Source organism: Elephantulus edwardii, unplaced genomic scaffold (genome assembly GCF_000299155.1).
Source record: "Elephantulus edwardii isolate Elephantulus edwardi_28Jun2011 unplaced genomic scaffold, EleEdw1.0 scaffold00135, whole genome shotgun sequence".
In the NCBI taxonomy this organism is placed as follows: domain Eukaryota; kingdom Metazoa; phylum Chordata; class Mammalia; order Macroscelidea; family Macroscelididae; genus Elephantulus; species Elephantulus edwardii.
The window spans coordinates 645,266-664,971 of record NW_006399885.1 but is presented as its reverse complement, the minus strand read 5'-3'; the positions used below and the strand labels follow the sequence as shown (position 1 = coordinate 664,971).

Genomic DNA, 19,706 nt, shown 5'->3' with positions numbered 1-19,706 from the left:
TGAGGCTCCATCTAACATACTTTGGACATGTTGTGAGGAGACACCGGTCCTTGAAGAAGGACATCATGCTTAGGAGGGTGGAGGGACGGCACAGGAGGGGAAGGCCCTCTATGAGGTGGATTGATTCAGTGACTGGGATAATTGGGATGGGAGTGTCAGAGACAGTGTGAGTGGCACAGGACAGAGTAGAGTTTAGGACTGTTGTATATCATGTCGCTATGAGTCGCAAGCGACTCCATGGCACATAACAACAACATATAATCCATACTGTCTGCAAGTACTTGTTTCTGCAAGTCTACTGACGTCATTTTTCCAAAAGCAAGTGCTCACTTAGTATTTGTCTATTTTGGTAATACTCACAATATTCTTTCTTAATACTACTGAATATTGTATAAACTTTGTTGTTGTTACTGTTAGGTTCGGAGTTAAGTACAACTCATAACAACCTTATGAACAACAGATCTAAACTATGTCCTATTCTGTGCCATCGTTATCATCCTAATATAATTGAACTTATTGCTGCAGTCACTATGTCAATCATCTCAATGAAGGCCATCTTCTACTTCATGAGCCTTCGTCCTCCTAAGCATAATGTCCTTTCCCAAGGAATAGCTTCTCCTAACAACATGTAAGATAAAGCTTCATCATCCTTGCTTCCTAGGAGCACTCTGACTGCCCTTTCTCCAAGACGTAACTGTTCACTCTTTTTTTTTTTTTACCAGATCTACTTTTATTTCAGGAGGAGTCTGTATTATAGTATTTACTTCTGTTTATGTACAAGTCCTTCCCATTTGTGTTTAAAATGCACAGACCTCCCTTAGTTCTCTTGTTCCTGCTTAAATTAGTTATTTTACAATACAAAAAATACCAAAAATTGCAGTCCTAAATGTATGTATAACACCCACCACCCCAGCAATGAAACTGTTTACAATACTTACTCCATATTTACATGAGTGCAAGAGATGCTAAATTATACATATTAACAAACTAAGCTTGAGTCCAAATGAACAAACAAAACCAGAACTGACTACAAAACAAAAACATTTCCAGAGCCAGAATTAGTTCAACAAAACAGGTTTCACTAGTGTTTAGAATGTTTGTGCACAAGTTCAGAGTTACTGAAAGTCGTTCCATTATGGCCTGTGAGAGAAGGTGCTGGCTGTCTCCTTGCACGTCTAGTCCCTGTAGGTGGGGGTTTACCAGAGGCCGTCTCCTGGGGACCTGGCTCGCTCTCCATGGTCTGGCATCCAGAAACCACCCACCGTGCATTTCTAGGATCTGGGCTCAGTCTGGGGCATTGAGTAAACAATCGCTTCAGATGAGAATAGTGCATGTCCCACAGGCGGAAGCCTCTGGTTCAGCCCTTTGGGGGCCAAGTCTCTGATATGACCATGAGAAAGGATCTCCAGGACAGACAGGGTGGACTTTTTGTTACGACACTGAAGAAGTCCATGGTCCTCTTCTCCAACACCATCCCAAGTCAAAGGTATTAATTCTTCTGTCTCGTTATTCACTGTCCAGCTCTCAAATGCACAGCAAGTAACCGAAGAGACCATTCCTGAATAGGGTACACCTAAGTCTTCAAACTGACATCATTGCTCCTTAGTACTCTGGAGAGGTCCTTGACCTCAGTTTCCCAATGTAACACATCTTTTGATTTCTATAATACAGTGTAAACATAACCTTTATGTGCCCTAAGAGACAAAAATAATTTTCTGAGCAGTTTTACTGCAACAAATGTTTTACTGGGATAGTGAGAAACCAAGCTTGTGTGACCTATAAGGTATACCTGTTACCATGTTTATTTTTAATCTATATTCTCCAAAAGGCCTAGGATTTGAGACAAAGACCTGCTTCTTAATCACTTCATCTCCCAAACTTAACAAAATCATTGAGTATTTTCTGATTCTTCTCCAATATTATATATATACACACATATACATATATATGAAAATATATCATTTATATATATATATAAAGTATATATATAAAAAAACATATATATTAACTATATATATATATATATATATAATCTAGATCCAAACTCTCCCTTTTCAGTGAGCCTAGGACAATGTATTTCATCCCTGAGCCTTAGTTTTCACATTGTAAAGCAAAACATTAGAGTACAGTCTTTAAAAGATGCAACATAATAAAGCTCTATGGCTTTATTATTTTTTAAATATAGTGCAGCCTTTAATAAACAACCACTTTTAATAAACTTTTAACAAACTGACCATTTTTTCTACCTCTTCTTTTAGTATGATTTTACTTTTTAAAGGTTCTGGATGATGCAAATGGTGCTCAGCTGTATAACCAAAGGATGGTAGTTACAAACCACCCTGACATATCACAGAAGAAATGACTTGGTATTCTATTGTCAAAGCATCATCCAGGACCTTTAAATGAATCAAAAATACAGTAAAATCTGCAAAAACAGAACCCTTTAAAAGGAAAATTATACTAAAAGAAGAGATAGAAAAATGATCAGACAGCACTCCATTTATTAAATTTTACGAATATTCATTCCCCGGGGCATGGCCAATTAAGATTCACTGTTAGTTCTTCTAAAAAAAGGAAAACGGGGGAGGGAATACCACCTAGCAATAAAAAAAGAAAACAGAACATGGTGAGTTATTATTATGGTTGTTACACTTGCAGCTAAATTTCTTAAGCCTGTTTGTTCTGTACAAAGCAAATATAAATTTGTAGCTACCACTGGAATAGTAAACTCAGTATATGCACATGTAATAGTGGAATGTTGTTGTTAGGTGCTACTGCACACCCTATGATTCAAAGTGACCCTACATTTACAGAGCTCAAACTTATTCTATTCTGCCCCATCCTCATCACTTCTTATGTGCTCATTATTAGTCACTGTGCCAATCTATTTTGTTGAATCTTTCTCTCTTTAATGATTTTTTTTCCTAAGGACTAGAAATAGAAAGATTTTATCCCTGTTTTCCTGGCCGCCCCTTTGTTAGTTCCTCTCTCTCTCTCTGTGTGTGTGTGTGTGTGTGTGTGTGTGTGTACACACACAGGTATGTACCATCAAATCAGATCTGACTGGTACAGGAGGAGACTGCCCCTTCTTCTCCAGAGAGCATCTGGTAGATTCGAACTGCATACCTCTGGGATTGCAGTGCAGCTTCTTGCCACTAGGCCTCCCAGAGCTCCCTTTTTTAGCATATAAATATATCTTAAGTATATTTTCATCAAAATCTCTGTATCTTTTTCAAACTTATTAGCTTATTAATAACAGAAACCAATGGAATAGAATTGAGAGTACAGAAATTCCTACATGTATGGTTAAAAGTATTTTTTTATAAGGTTTGGCCATCCACTTCCAAAATACAACAGGCCTTGGAAAACCCTATGTACAATAGAGCACACTTAGAGTAGACTAACACAGATATGGCAACTGTTACTGAGCCCTCAAATTTGGAAACACAAAGGAAGAAGAACAGTTGTAAGCAGAAAATAATGACTGGAAAGCAGAGTGTGAGAAGCATGAATGTAGGAAAACTGGACATTGCGAAGAAAGAAATAAAATCCACAAACATTGCCATATTAAGAATGGGCAAAATGAGATGGATTGGCATGGGAAATTTTGAATCAGACAATCATAAGATCTACTATGTCGGAGGTGAAAAGTGAGGGAAAAACAGGGTCACTTTCATAGTTTAAAAGGCTGTCTCTAGATCTGTCTTGAAACAGAATTATTTTGAGTTACAGGATAAGATCCATATGCGTACAAGGAAGACCTATTAATACCACTATCATTCAAATTTATGTACTTACAACTAGAGCCAAAGAAGAAAAAATAGATGATTTCTACCAACTTTTGCAGTCAGAAATCAAACAAATATGCAACTAAGATGCTTTAATAATAGTGGGTGACTAGAATGCAAAGTTGGGAACCAGGAAGCAGGATCAGTAGTTGGAAAACATGGACTTAGAGACAGAAATGAGGCTGGGACAGAATGATAAAATTCTGCATAATCAATGATTTACTCATTGCAAAAATCCCTTATAAAAACCATAAATGAAAGCTATATACATAGATTTCACCTGATGGTATGCACAAGAATCAGACCTAGTGGAAAGAATCACTGGAGATGTTCAATATCACCAATGAAAACTAGGTCAGGTGCTGAATGCAGAACATACCATCAAGTACTCATTAGCAAGTTCAAATTAAAGCTAAAGAATAGGTCAAATCATATCCACAGGAATCAAGATTTCCTCTTGAGTCTATCCCCCCTGAATTTAAAAATCAACTCAGGAACAGGTCTGAGACCTTGAACACTAACGAATGAAGACAAGATAAGCTGTGGGAGGATATCAAGAATATCATCCATGAAGAATGCAAAACGTCGATACAAAGAAAGATGTAAAAGAAAAGACCAAGGGGAGCTCAGGTGGCCTAGTGGCAAGAAGCTGCAACTACAGTCCCAGAGGTGCACGGTTCGAATCCACCAGATGCTCTGCCGGGGAAGGAGGGGCAATCTTCTCCTGTACCAGTCAGATCTGATTTGACGGTACATGCACACAAAAATAATAAAATTTAAAAAGAAAAGAAAAGACCAAAATGGATGTGAAAAGAGACACTGAATGTTGCACTAGAGCATCAAGAAGCCAAAGCAAAGGGAAAAATCAAGAAGTTAAGGAGCTAAAGAGAAGAATTCAATGGGTATCTTGGGAAGACAAAGCAAAGTATTATAATGAAATGTTCAGAGAGCTTGAGACCAAAAATTCAAAGGGCCAAACTCACTCGGCATTCCTTAAACTGAAGAAACTATAGAACAAAGTCAAGCTGTGAGCTGTAATCCTTTAGGATGTTATGGGCCAAATACTGAATGATCAAAGAAGCATTAAAAATGGAAGAAGTAGACAGAGTTACTGTATCAAAAAGAACTGGCTGATATATAGAAGAATTCCAAGAAACATAGTATAATCAAAAGGCAATGGTGATGACAGAGGAAGTTCAGGCTGCTCTGAAGGAACTGGCAAAATTAAAGCCCCAGAAACTGAAAGAATACCAACTGACATATTTCAGCAAACAGATGCTGCACTGGATGTGCTCACCAGGTTGTGCCAAGAAATCTGGACAACTGACTGGAGGAGGTCCATATTTATTCCCAGCCCAAAAAAAGGAGATCTGACAGACTGTGGAAATTATTGAACAATTATCACTAAATATAATGTTGTTGTTATGTGCCGCTGAATCGTTTGCGACTCATAGCGACCCTATGTACAACAGCCCTAAACCCTGCTCTATCCTGTGCCAATTGCACTGCCTCTGGCACACCCATCCCGATGACCCCAGTCACCGAATCAATCCACCTGATAGAGGGTCTTCCCCTCCTGCACTGTCCCTCCACCCTACTAAGCATGATGTCCCTCTTCACGGACCTGTCCCTCTTTACAACATGTCCACAGTGTGTCAGACGAAGCCCCAGAATCCTTGCCTCGAAGGAGTAGCCTGGTTTAACCCTCTCCAGGATGAATCTGTTTGTTTTCTTGGCAGTCCATGGTATATTCAATACTCTTCTCCAGCACCACAGCTCAAAGGCATCAATTCTCCTTCTATCCTCCCTAGTCATTGTCCAACTCTCTGCATAACAAGTGATTGCAAAGACCATGGCCTGTATCAGGTGCACCTTAGTCTCCAGAGAGACACCGTTGCTCTTGAGCAAGCAAAATTCTGAAGATCACCCAAGAAAGAATGGAACAGTATATTGACAGAAAAATAATTCCCAGAAGTACAAACCTGGTATAGAAGAGGACATGGCTAGGGAACTCTGGTGGCCTAGTGGCAAGAAGCTGCACTACAATTCCAGAGGATCACAGTTCGAATCCACCAAATGCTCTGCTGGAGGAAGAGGGGCAATCTCCTCCTGTACCAGTCAGATCTGATCTGATGGTGTACACACACACACCCCCCAAAAAAAATTAAAAAGAAAAGGACATGGCACCAGAGACATTATACCCAACGTCAGATGGATCATGGCAGAATGCAAGAGTACTAGAGGAATTTGTCTATCTGTGTTTCACTGACCAGGCCAAGGCATTTGATTATGTGGATCACAACAAACTATGCATAACCTTGAGGAGAATGGGAACCCCAGAACCCTTGATTGTGCTCATGCAAAACCTATACTTAGACTAGGAAGCAATCCTCAGACCCAAGCAAGGAAACACTGCATGGTTCAAAATAAGAAAAGGAGTGTATCAGAGAAGCGTCCTGTCTCTGTACCTTTTCAATCTATATGCTGAACAGATCATTCTGGAAGCAGGGTTTTATGAGAAGGAAGGTGGCATCAGGATTGGAAGAAGATTCATCAAAAACCTATGTCATGTAGATGACACAGCTTGCTTGTTGAAACTGAGGAGGACTTGAAGCACTTGCTGCAGAAGGTCAAGGACTAGAGTCTTCAATACGGATTGAAGCTTAACATCAAGAAGAAAAAGATTCTCACCACTGGGCCAATTGGCAACATCAGGATAGATGGAGAAGAGACTGAGGCTATTAACAAATACAACTTACTCGGCTCCTCAACAATCAACATTCTTGGTACCAGCAGTCAGGAAATCAAAAGACAAATTGCACTGGGAAAATCTGTTGTATTCTCCAGAGTACTGAGAAGCAATGATGTCTGTGTAGACTAAGGTGTGCCTAATCCAGGCCCCATGGTCTTCGCAATTAACTTGCTACACATTAGAGAGCCGGACGATGACTAAGGATGACAAAAGAATTGACACTTTTGAGTTGTGATGCTGGAGAAGAGTCCTGAACATATCACTGATCGCCAACAAAACAAATAGGTCTGTTTAGAAGAGGGTGAAACCAAGTTTCTCCTTGCAGGGTAGGATTCTGAAGCTCTGTCTCATACATTTTGGGCACATGGCCAAGAAGGACTGATCTTTGAAGAAGGACATCATGTTTGGAAGGGTGGAGGGTCAGCCCAGGAAAGGAAGACTCCAGATGAGATGGATTGATACAATAACTGGAGCAATGAAAGTAGGTGTGCCAGGGTCAGAGAGACTTGCTCAGGACAGGGAAAGCTTCAGAGCTGTTTTACATAGGGTTGCTGTGAGTAGCAGGCAACTTGACAGACATAACAACATGCCTGTGTTTATGATACAATTTTGGAGTTGTCTATATTTGAATTAAGTGGGATGTGTGTGGGATGTACCTTGCATCAATGCCTTACTAGAGGGTGTGACTGAAGACATTTATTTTTTGTTCCTACAAAAATATATGGCCTACATCCATTATAGGGGGTCCAGGTGGCCTAGTGGCAAGAAGCTGTGCTGCAATCCTCAAGGAACGTAGTTCTAGTCTACTATCTGCTCTTCTGGAGAAGGATGGACAATCTCCTCCCATGTGATTAACTGCCTCTGAAAACCCACGGGAGGGTCAGTTACAGATCATTTCTGATCTGTACACAACAACACAGCCTTTCTGCTCTATGAAAGTTCCTTTTCTTACTCTGAAACCTGCCAATTTTGGATCTGTCAACCCCTGCAACCAGCAGCCTGCTGTCTCACCTGTCTCTTTTGGTTTCTCATCCACTGTACCAATAGCCTATCATCTGATCTGACAGATCTGCCACCTTTCAGCAGTCTCATGAGAGTTCCTACAACTACAGGAGTTAGGCATCCAACTGGATTTGGGATTTGTCAGCCTCCTCAACCACATGATCCATTACTATGATAGTCTGTGGTTTCTGTCATTCATTGCAGTAAATTTTGAAACCCTAAGAAAAGATGTAGAACACTGCAGGGAGGAGGAAAAGTTGATGACAGAAATGAGAGTCATAGAGATGTTTGGAGAAGCTGGACACCTGGGATATATTTAACTTCTGTCTCATATTAATCAGCCATATTCTGAGTCTTCTAAAAGAAATAGTGTAAAAAATGGGTAAAATACTTGAACAGATATTCACTCAAGACATTAAAATGGTCATCAAATACATGTATAGATGTTTAACACCATCAATAAAATAACAAATCAGAATCATAATGAGTTACTACCTCATCTCCATTAGAATGGCAAAGATTATACAGAGAGGAAAAAAAACAACAGAAAACAGATGAACTAGGTATCCGCAAAGTCATGAAGAAATTGGAACCTTCATCTATTGCTGGTGGGAATGTAAAATGGTATTATTACACAACCCCTCTGGAAGGCCGTTTGGTGCTTCCTCAAAAAGCTGAACACAGAAAGTCCATATGACCCTGCTATTCCACTGCTTTGAATATACCCTGAGAAAATGAGAACTGAGACACAAACGGAGACTTGTACACCAATGTCCACAGAAGCATTCTACAACATTGCAAGAACATGGAAACAGCCCAAATGTCCAACCACAATCAAATGGACTAAGAAGTTATGATACAGTCACACAGTGGAATATTACACAGTACACAGAAGTATAACTTTGTAAATTATTACCTAACTTGAGAAGGACTGGAGAACATTATGCTGAGTGAAGTCACTCCCATAAGGACAAATACTACATAAAAACCTTACTGTAGAATGAGCATGAGGATCCAAGGGAAGAGGGTGGAAGCAGAGGGGAAAGGATGTGTGTGAGGGGGGTGAGAATTAATCATGGGGTGACACAATTTGATGGAGGGGTAAGGGAAATAAATAGGAAAGAACTAGTGTGAAAACAATGTATTCAAATTTTGTAAATAAACTGGAATAATAAGAAAATGGTATTATTGCACTTTTTACAATAGTGAAAAGGTAGAAATAACTACATCATCATCCATATATCAATGAATACACAAAATGTAGTATATATACACACAGTGGAAAACTACTCAGCCATAAAAAAAACTTAAATTCTGATACACACAATATGGACAAATCTTAAAAATACGGTAATCAAAACAAGTCAGTCACAAGAGAACCAATACTGTAATATTATATGAAATGAGGAGACGGAAACCAAAGATCATTAGTAGTGGCAGGGAGAGGTGAGAGGAGGAGAACTGAAGGAGTTATTGCTTAGGAGGGAGAAAAATTTGGAAAACAGTAACTAGAAGAGTCTCCTAATTTTAAGAATATAAACAGGTCAATGAATGTGTAAATTGTTAGGGAAAAAATTTTACCTCCTACAAATTGAGTGTATACTATTTGCCGCTCATATTCCCTGTATTATTTTTTCACTCTTTCCTTGCCGCAATTTCAAGAAAAGGCATTACAACATTCACTTGTGGCACGAATAAATAAAGATTCAAGATGAAGTAACTTTCCTAAGAAGACAAAATTAGTAAATGGTTGGGGGCAAAAAGGTATGAGTTAGTTTTTAACTGCTTTACTAAAGTATAATTTAGATACCATACATTTTTTTTAATATTTAAGTGAACCACTGGGTAAGATTTAATGCATTTATACACCAGTACATTTAACAATTCAATCCAATTTTAGAATACATCTCTTATGCTAAAAGTTCTTTTATAAGCAAGGTAGATTTGAACTACAATCTATCAGCCTCCAAACATACGCTACACCATAAATCCTTGAGTAATATTCACGAGAGGGGGGACAAAAATCCTTTGTTTCTCCTAAGGTGGAAAAGAACTGCACACACACATCTTATCACCTCACAAAGCTAATACTACACACCACAAGGCATCACTCCTTCAGAGAACCCAGGGAAATTGTTCCACCAATAATAAAATTTCACTACTAAAAGTTAGTCATAATTAATAGTAATAAAAGTAGTAACCAATTTGACTTTGCATATATGATATGCTTGCTATAAGCTATTTTTAAGGGCAAAAGTATGAAAAAGAAAAATGTACACAAATCCAAGAAGACCAAATAAAAATATTCTAGTGAGAAAGCAAAGGCAATATGCAACAGACAAAAAATAAAACCATACAAATACGGGGGCTGTGTTAACTGAAGACAAAAACTAATCAGAACAAATACTTCAATAAACAATGTAAAATTACTTAAATAGGATGACTTTATAAGCAGGAATATGTGTTTGGGTAACAAGCAATATTATACACTATAAAAAAAGATAAATAGAAAAACAAAGTGAGACAATATTCATATAGTAAAAGTTGAAAACTTAAAGTTTGCTTAAGTAATGAATTTTATACAGCTAATTTAAAATACTGAACACTCTTGATACCAGCAGCCAAGAAACTGAATGACGAATTGCGCTGGGAGAGTTTGCTGTCAGAGACCTCTCCAAGGTACTAAGGAGCAACGATGTCAGTCTGGAGACTAAGGTGCACCTGATAGAGGTCACGGTCTTTGCCATCACTTGCTATGCTTCAGAGAGCTGGACAATGACTAGGGATGACAGAAGGAGTATGGATGTCTTTGAGCTTTGGTGCTGGAAGAGTATTTGAATACACCATGGACTGCTAGGAGAACAAACAAGTTCATCCTAGAGAGGGTGAAGCTAGGCTGCTCCATAGAGGCAAAGATTCTGAAGCTTCGTCTGAGATGCTTCGGACATGTTGCAAGGAGGGACCAGTCCTTGGAGAGGGCCATTGTGCTTGGGAGGGTGGAGGGATGGCGCAGGAGAGGAAGACCTTTGATGAGATGGATTGATTTCATCACTGGGGTAATAGAGATAGATGTGTCAGAGACAGTGAGATTGGCAAAGGATAGAGCAGGGTTTTGGGCTGTTGTACATAGGGTCGCTATGAGTCGCAAGCAACTCAATGGCACATAACAACAACAACAATTTAAAACAAGAGCAAATTTTTCAATCCTTCAAGAACAAGTAAACATAGAACCATGAACATGAAGTCAATAAAAGGAGTTAGAATTAACGAGTAAAAATACAACTTTTAAAAAGTTAGAAGAAAAAAACAAAGTACAATTCTAAAATAAAAGGAGAAAGCAAGATATTCATTTAGTATAAATTTTCCTTTACACTTAAAACCATGTTTTTGTCCTAAGAACTAGGGAATAAGTATATAATTGAAAACAATTTAATGAATATGATTACCACTGGACATAAAGTTCACAAAATTAAAATTAGGGCTCATGTGCATAGTATTAAGCCTGTATCAAAGTTCTGAGGATTGAGTAGAAGACAACTGCTAGACCTCAACTAAAAGAACACCTTTTATGACTGAAATACAACAGGTACGATAATATCCTATTTGTTAATCAAATAATCAACAAAATTATTTTACTGAAACCAGTAAAACAATCTCAGTCTGGTCCAGCTCAACATTTCAAAAACGACCTCATTCTGGGCAAAAGACAAGCTTCTCTGAAGGTTATTTTTATAAAATAGCTCCAGTATTAGGAGAATTTTCCCCCATTTTAAAATAATAAAACAAAACAAAAAACAAACAAAAAAAAATTTTTGGTTTGTGGTTTGCACAAAAAAATTCGTAGTTTGGAAAAATCAGTAATTTTATTTACAAACAAGGGATGTAGCTAACAAAAGCTGAAGTAGCAACTCAGAGATGAACCTCTACTGGGTTTCTGTGGCTGTGGATCAAGGGAAAGGTGAGTGTCCATCATTCTCCCAAGGAGAAAGGGGATTCAAACTGTTAAAAAGGTGCCACCTTAAGGTTAGCAGCAAAACTACACCTGTAAAATATGATCCAACTTAGAATAGCGAATTAAGTATTTTTCTAATCTTAATTTCAAACAATGTGTCAAAGTATTAAGTTTTATGCTAATTTTAACACATTTTTCTCAATTTTCATAAGGTTGCTATTACTAACTCTATTCCTAGTAAATGTATCTTCCCAAATCAAAAACATCAAATTTTAAAATCACAATCATAATAATCTAAGAGTAAATTAATAGTATATAACAACAATAGCATGTTATTATTGGTTGTTTTTTACTTAAGCTTCTTGTTTAGAGTCAGCAAGACTTGGGGAGGGTCTTTGTATTTAAAAGTTAGTTGTTTTTATATTTTATGTTTTATATTTTAGTTGTTTTTATATTCTTCTAAGTGGTACAGCACTCTTTCTGTCCATATGTTATACTGAGGTAATCTGGGGTTGCTGAACCTTGCACCATTGGGGTTTCAACTGCCCTAACAGTTACTCCTGGTGGACAGTGTTAGTGGAGCTCCCAGTTTAAGACAGGTTTAGAAGCAGGAGTGGCATCCACTTCCTAAATAACATACTCTATCAACTCTGAGAAACAATAGTTAAGGTCTTTTGTTCATCGAGTCACTATGAGTCTTACTCGACTCGACAGCAATCAACAACAAGAGTAAGTTATTTTTAAAAACTCTTTCAATTTATAAATTGACAAAAATAACTTCATCCTTCAGTTTCATTAGGAACACTCAAATCAATCACACAACCATCAAGTTGGAACCCAGCTCACAGACAACCTTCTAGGGGGTTTCTCAGGTTGTACTCACAGGGGAAGAGATTGCCATCTCTCCTGTGGAGCAGATGGTGGATTTATATTGCCAGAAGTGTGGTCTTTAGATAAACAACACAACTCCCTACAGACTAGGCCACCAGAAAGCCATACCAGGACACAAGGGATAGAGAGGAAATAGGAAACACTTCAAGAAGATAAACAAGTTAACAACCACAAAATATATTGAAAAAACAGACAATTCAGGCCACGGTCTTCGCAATTACTTGCTATATGCAGAGAGCTGGACAATGACTAAGGAGTTGTCACTGTCTTTGAGTTGTGGAGCTGGAGAAGAGTCTTTTTTTTTTCTCTTCATTTTTACTGTATTATTTTTACGTGTACCGTCAAATCAGATCTGACTGGTACAGGAGATTGCCCCCTCCTTCTCCAGCAGAGCATCTGGTGGATTTGAACTGCGTACCTCTGGGACTGCAATGCAACGTCTTGCCACTAGGCCACCAGAGCTCCCTTGGAGAAGAGTCTTGAACATTCCATGGACCACCAAGAAAACATACAGGTCAGTCCTGGAAAGAGTGAAACCAAGTTTCTTGGAGGCAAGGATTTCAAAGCTCCATCTCACATACTTTTGGGACATGGCCAGGAGGGACCAGTCCTTGGAGAAGAACATCATGCTTGGAAGAGTGGAAGGACAGCCCAAGAGAGGAAGATCTCCAATGAGATTAGCTGATATAGTAACAAGGGCAATGGCAGTAGGTGTGTCAGAGTCAGACTGGCTCAAAACAGGGCAGGCTTCAGAGCTGCTATACATAGAGTTGCTGTGAGTCAGAGCCAACTTAACAGCACTTAACAACAAAAGGACACAAAATTCAGTATTACCTATTTCTTATACATTTCATAGTTTGTATTGAAATAATTTCCTGAAAAAAATAAACATACTTATAAAAAATAGATTAAGTAAAATTAAAAAGTTACATCCTTATTTCAAATAAAGTTTCTTTTCTTCATACTCTTTTTACTTCTTATTCCCAACGATCTGTTATCAAGTTAAAAGTAATATAAAATAGAACTAACATAAAACCCTCAAACTAACTGTGATCAAAAGTGACTTTGCTAACCTCTCTACACAACATTCTTTAATTTAAAATAGCATTTTTAATGTTTTACAAAAATTTATTCTACTGTTTCAGATTGAAAAGACTGTACCACAGATTGAAAAATCACTTTTTATCGCAACCAGTGTGAAAGCGAGCTGGACAATAAACAAGAATGACAGAAGAATTGGAGCCTTTGAGCTGTAGTGTTGGAGATGGTAGTCAGTGGAAAAAAAGACCCTCAATGAGATAGACTGACACAGTGACTGCACCATGGACTAATGGATGTGAGAGATGACGATAGGACATCACAAAGGATGAGATAGGGTTCAGACCCACTGTTCATACAGTTGCTAGAAACTGTACTTGACTCGATGGCACCTAACAGCAGTTCCACAGAAGTGCCTCAGGTATTCTATCACTTGATCCAAGAGAGTAAAGACAACACAGTCCTCACCCATTGCTAGTGGCAATTGAACATGGTTCAGCTTCTGCGAAAAATAACATAGTAGTTCCTCTAAAAGTTGAATTCATGACCCAGCAATCCCAATCCTAGGTATATGGCGAAAAGATGTGAAGTTCAGTCACAAACAGAAACTTTTCGAAATAAAAAATACTCAAAAGTGCAAACAACCTAACTGCACAAAATTGGATGAATTAAACGCAGTCCCTACTGTCAAAACATAGCAAGGAAACACTGCATGGTTAAAAATTGAGAAGGGTGTACGCCGGGGATGTGTCCTATCTCCATACCTTTTCAACCTGTACGCAGAGCAGATTAACCTGGGAGGCTGGGCACTATGAGGAGAAGTGTGGTGTCAGGATTGGTGGAAGATCTATCAACAATCTGCATTATGCAGATGACACAACCATACTTGCCGAAACTGAGGAGGACCTGAAGCGCTTGCTGCAGAGGGTCAAGGACTGCTGCCTTCAATATGGATTGGAGCTCAATATCAAGACAAATATTCTCACCACTGGACCAATTGGCAACATCAGGATGGATAGTGAAGAGACTGAGATTTTTAACAACTCTAGTCTGCTTGGCCCCACAGTCAACACTCTTGGCACCAGCCAGGAAATTAAAAGACGTATTGCGATGGGAAAGTCTGCTGTTAGGGACCTCTCCAAAGTACTGAAGAACAGTAATGTCACTCTGGAGACTAAGGTGCGTCTGATACAGGCTATGGTCTTTGCAATCACTTATACATCAGAGAGTTGGACAATGACTAGGGAGGATAGAAGGAGAATTGATGCCTTTGAGCTGTGGTGCTGGAGAAGAGTATTGACTGGACCCTGGACTGCTAAGAAAACAGATTCATCCCGGAGAGGGTTAAACTGGGCTGCTCCTTGGAGGCAAGGATTCTGAGGCTTCGTCTGACATACTTTGGACATGTTGTAAGGAGGGACCAGTCCTTGGAGAGGGACATCATGCTTCGGAGGGTGGAGGGACAGCGCAGGAGGGGAAGGCCCTCTAAGAGATGGATAGATTCAGTGACTGGGGTAATCGGGATGGATCTGTCAAGAGGCAGTGCGATTGGCCCAAGATAGAGCAGGGTTTAGGGCTGTTGTACATAGGGTTGCTATGAGTTGCAAGCAACTGGTCGGCACATACCACCACCACCACCACCACCACCACACAGAATACTACTCAATCATAAAGAGAAATAAAGACTTGATGCCACAACATGAAGATGATGAACACAATTAATACCAAAAAGTTCTACTGTGTAATACTATTTATACAAAAGAAGCAAATATATAAAAACACATTTTGTGATTATCAGGTTCCAAAGGGCGGAGATTTGAAAGAGTACCATAATGGTGGTAAAACATAAAGAACATAATCAGTGTCACTGGATCATATGTACATGGAGAAAACTATTTGTGGTCTGCATGTTCATTTTAAAATTTTTTTAATAAATAATACTGCTCTGAGGAAGTGCCCAGTAGTAAGGACTGCTAAAACAAAGGCAAGTGGTTCAAATCCACTAGCTGCTCCATGGGAGAAAAACAGACCATATCTTCACTTGAGATTTAAAGCCTCTAAAAATCCACTGGAGGGTCACCTATCAGTAAGTTCTGACTCAGCAGTACATAACAAAATAACAACACTGCTATTTGTTAATGAATTTTTTAAATATGTAATAAAATACATAATATTAAAATGTGTTTTATTCCAAATCTCAGCATACCTGATTTGACCAAATCAACTTATCACCAAGTAATTCACTATTAGTCTCTAAAATAAGACTTCAACTGTCTCCTAAAATTATAAAGTGACTTGTTTAAAGCAAGTTACAAATATAAAAATTTAGCAATTCCAACTATACAAAAGCAGAGTTTTCTTACTGTTATATAATGGGGGGAAAAAAAGAAAATTTTACTGTCACCCAGTGACAATAAAATTAAAATTTATGGATTCAAATTTATGGATTAATCAGTAACAATTTTCCTCTTTGACTATGTAAGTAATAAATATAAATGTAAACTTCAATTTTCTTCAGTGTCAAATAACTTTGCAATTCTTACTACTAGTGTTCTGCCGCAGAATTTCTTAATCTGGCTAGTTCAATTTCAAAATCCTGATCAATTCCAATATCCCAATAATGAAAAAAAGAAAAATAAACCAACAGAAACTTGATTTTGGAAAAATATGAGGACTTTATGCAATCTAGCTATAATGTTCTATTTGTTTCCTAATCTGAAATGTCCTACATAAAAAATTATCTGAAAATCCAAAGGGGAAAAAAATACTTGCATTTGTGCTTGCCTTGCATCCCTAAAAAAAGTATACATGTTGAATATGTCAAGCTTATTGTATAAATAGTAGTTCATGTGCATGTTAATAGAGAATTATCAAATGAAATGGATTCAGACATTACTACCTAGAGACAGAAATATTTGTTACAATTTCTGACTATACCATACCTTTTTTAGCTATTAAGACTTCCAGCATTTTATAATCTTTTCATGATCACACCCCAACAACTGATTAAAGGCAAAGATTCTGTCTCAAATGTATTAAAATTAATATTTCTGTACTCTCATTTTTATATATAAAAGAAAAAAAATACTGTTGTACAATGGTGACACAACAACAGTATGAAATGTTTGCATGTCATTATCAGTGTGATACCTGAGTCATTCCAGGTTGTCTAATCACATGAGATACAAAAGCCCTCATCAGGTTATGGAAAAGTGGTGTTCTGTGCCATCAAGACCACTCCAATTCACAGTTACCCTAAGAACAATGAATCTGAATCCTATCCTATCTTGTGCCATCCTAACCATCTCCAAAACACTTGAGTCCATTGTTATGAGTCACCAGGTCAATCCATCTCATTGAGGATATTCCTTTCTTATACTGATCCTCCACTGTAACCACTTAAAAAGGTGTAGAAATACATCCAATAAGGAGGCACAAAAGAAACACACTGTAACAAATAAGCAAAGAAGTTAGTCTGTCAAAATAATGTGTAAATACATCTAAAAGTACCTACCAAAGGAAAACCCTTCAAAAATTAACATAAATGCTCAGCAAAAACAAGTATATCATTTTAGTGAATGTCAATTAAAAAATATTATCTTCCACTTACTGTCTCAAAAGAACACTGACTGCCAGCAAGTCAAGGCCAAGTTGAGCACCTTTCTGGAGTTTCAAATGCACTAGCTGCTCTGCAGTTATAGTTGTTATGAGTCAGAACTCACAGAAGACCTTGCAGCAGGTTTTTTCAGAGGATGTAAATTATCTGGGAGGACACCGCCTATCTTTCGCTCATGGAGCAGCTGGTAGATTCAAAACACTCTGAGTTGACAGCCTAACTCTTTACTACTAAGTCACCAGAGTTCCATACTCTGCAAGAGGACAATTTCCTCCCATGTGATTTATAAACTCAAAGACCCAAATAAGGGTCACCTACAAGTCAGTTAGTTCAAATAGCCAGCAATTAGGTTAAGCTGGGCTTTTCTGTTATTTCTATAGACAGGGCAAATGTGTTCCAAAGATTTCCATGGCTGTAAATCATTGCAGATTTCCATTATTTTAGTTACAGCACTTAAACACTGTGCCACCAGAACTCCTAAAATTAGTTCAGGATTTAAACAATGAAATGTTTAGCTCTGAGCTAAAAATCTTAAAACAAGAACCACATTTAATTATTATTATTTGATAGATCCACTAGCTTCCATTTATGTATCGGTACTGACACTATAGATAAGTCCTGACTGTACATTTTTCATGAGTCTAAATACTCAATGGCAACTAACAATAACATTTCTCATCACAAATGTCTATCAAACACAGAGAATTATCACACTTTCCCTGCCAACTTATCAACTAAAAGCAAAGAAAAAACAAATTCCAATAAAAGTAAATCTTCATGAAAATCTGGTAACAGTACATCTATACAAAAATGAAGTAAACTTCCTCTATTTAAAATTCTTAATTCACTAATCATTGAGTATTCTAATGCCTGGAAAATAATTTAACCTCAATAAAAGATTCATTCAAGTTTGAAAGTACAGGAAAAATATTTTACCAATTTACTGAGACTAAATTGTACTCTAACATATTGAAAGAAAGAATATTTCTTCTTCCAACAGTTGCTAAGTTTCAAAACCAAAGGCCAAAAGATCTAATTGACAACTGTGATTTTCTTAGACCATCAGCCACCCAGACACTCGACAATTGTTATTTTCTAATCAAGTACTCAGTAACTTTTATTTTGCTTACTCACACATTTTCTAACAGTAAAAGAACATACTTTTAAAACAAAACCCACCCAACCCAGCACATTGCAATGCAGTTGAAAACTGACTCATAGTAGACCCTCCACTGGGTTTTCAGTGGCAGTTCACACAGGAGATATTGCCTATCTTTCTCCCTAGCATTTCTAATCACGTGCCTTTGGGTTGGCAGTGCAACAGAGCTGAAAGCTAAAATGATTCCAATCTTTTCTACATCCCTCATATTACATAATCATGGCTGCTTAACTTCAGCTCTGTATCAAACTGCCCAAATTCAAATTCTTGTTCTATCAAACACTACTTTAAAGTCATTGCTATTCAGTCAATCCCAATGCATAGCGATCTATATATGAGGTTTTCAAAGCTATACATCTTAATAGGTGCACCCTGCCCCCTCTTTCTCCCATCGAACACGATAAGTAGCAAATTCAAACCTCTGATATGCCCATTAGCAGCCTAATACGTAATGAACTGCATATACCAGGGCTTCTTTCCAAATACCTGGGTATTTCCAAATTGCTCAGTATATTTCTCCCTCTGCAGTTTAAGAAGAAATTGATTGAACACACCCTACTGGTTTTCATGAGGATAAATTATTTAACATTCGAAAATTAATGTGGGCTGGTATTGATAATTTTACAACGTAAATAAAGGGTATATCAAAGATCAGTAAACCATTCTCATCCATAAATTTAAGAGCTTCCATTCCAAAATCTTTCAAAAAGCTTGGAATTGTGTTAATTGAAAATAAACATTCAACATGTGGTATTTTTATTACTATGCTGGTTACTTGTGAAGATTACAGGAATACCGTCCAGCATTATGCATAGAATAGGTGTTGAATGTATTTTTTAATCATCCTTCATAACCAACAATACTTGATTCAACCAGTCATCTTTTGATGTTTTTTTTTACTTAATATTTAAGCATAAACTACCATACTTGATAATATCTACAGCACAGAGATATAAAAGTTTCAAGATCAATTCTCAATGGGCTCACAAAATACAATGTATCCAGAGTGCTGACTTCACTGATAGTTTGTAATTAGTTTCAACTACATAAAAAAAGATGTGAGGGTTATCTGTCTAGTTCATTTGAGTACTACCTTAAAACTAACAAATTATAAACAGTAAGGGATAATTCTCATTTGGTACATTTAAGAATGACTTCTAAGTGAAGATAAATCAGTATCAGATGGAAAATTAATAGTATGAGAAAAATGACTCCATGAATTTTTGTATAAAACTAAGAAAAGACATTAAAGAGATCTAGCACCTCATGAACCTTCGGAGTCAAAATCTTTAAATCAGAAACACACCCGCACACACACAATATAAACACACACACAAAAATAAATTGCTTCAAAGAACTCATGAAATATTACACAAAATGGGTGACCCTAGAGGACATTATGCTGAGTGAAATATCTCAGTCACAAAAGGACAAATATTGCATAGTGCCACTATTGTAAAACAAGACTGATATCAGGGGTGGGGGAGACTGAGAAAGATGGGATAAAT

At 37.6% G+C, this 19,706-nt stretch overlaps 1 protein-coding gene across 1 annotated transcript in view; it reads right to left on the bottom strand.

Moving 5' to 3' along the window:
- LOC102859068 (zinc finger MYM-type protein 2-like) overlaps nucleotides 1–19,706 on the bottom strand; it is a 77,314-nt gene that overhangs the window by 53,003 nt on the left and 4,605 nt on the right. The gene's annotated exons all lie outside the window — the stretch shown is intronic.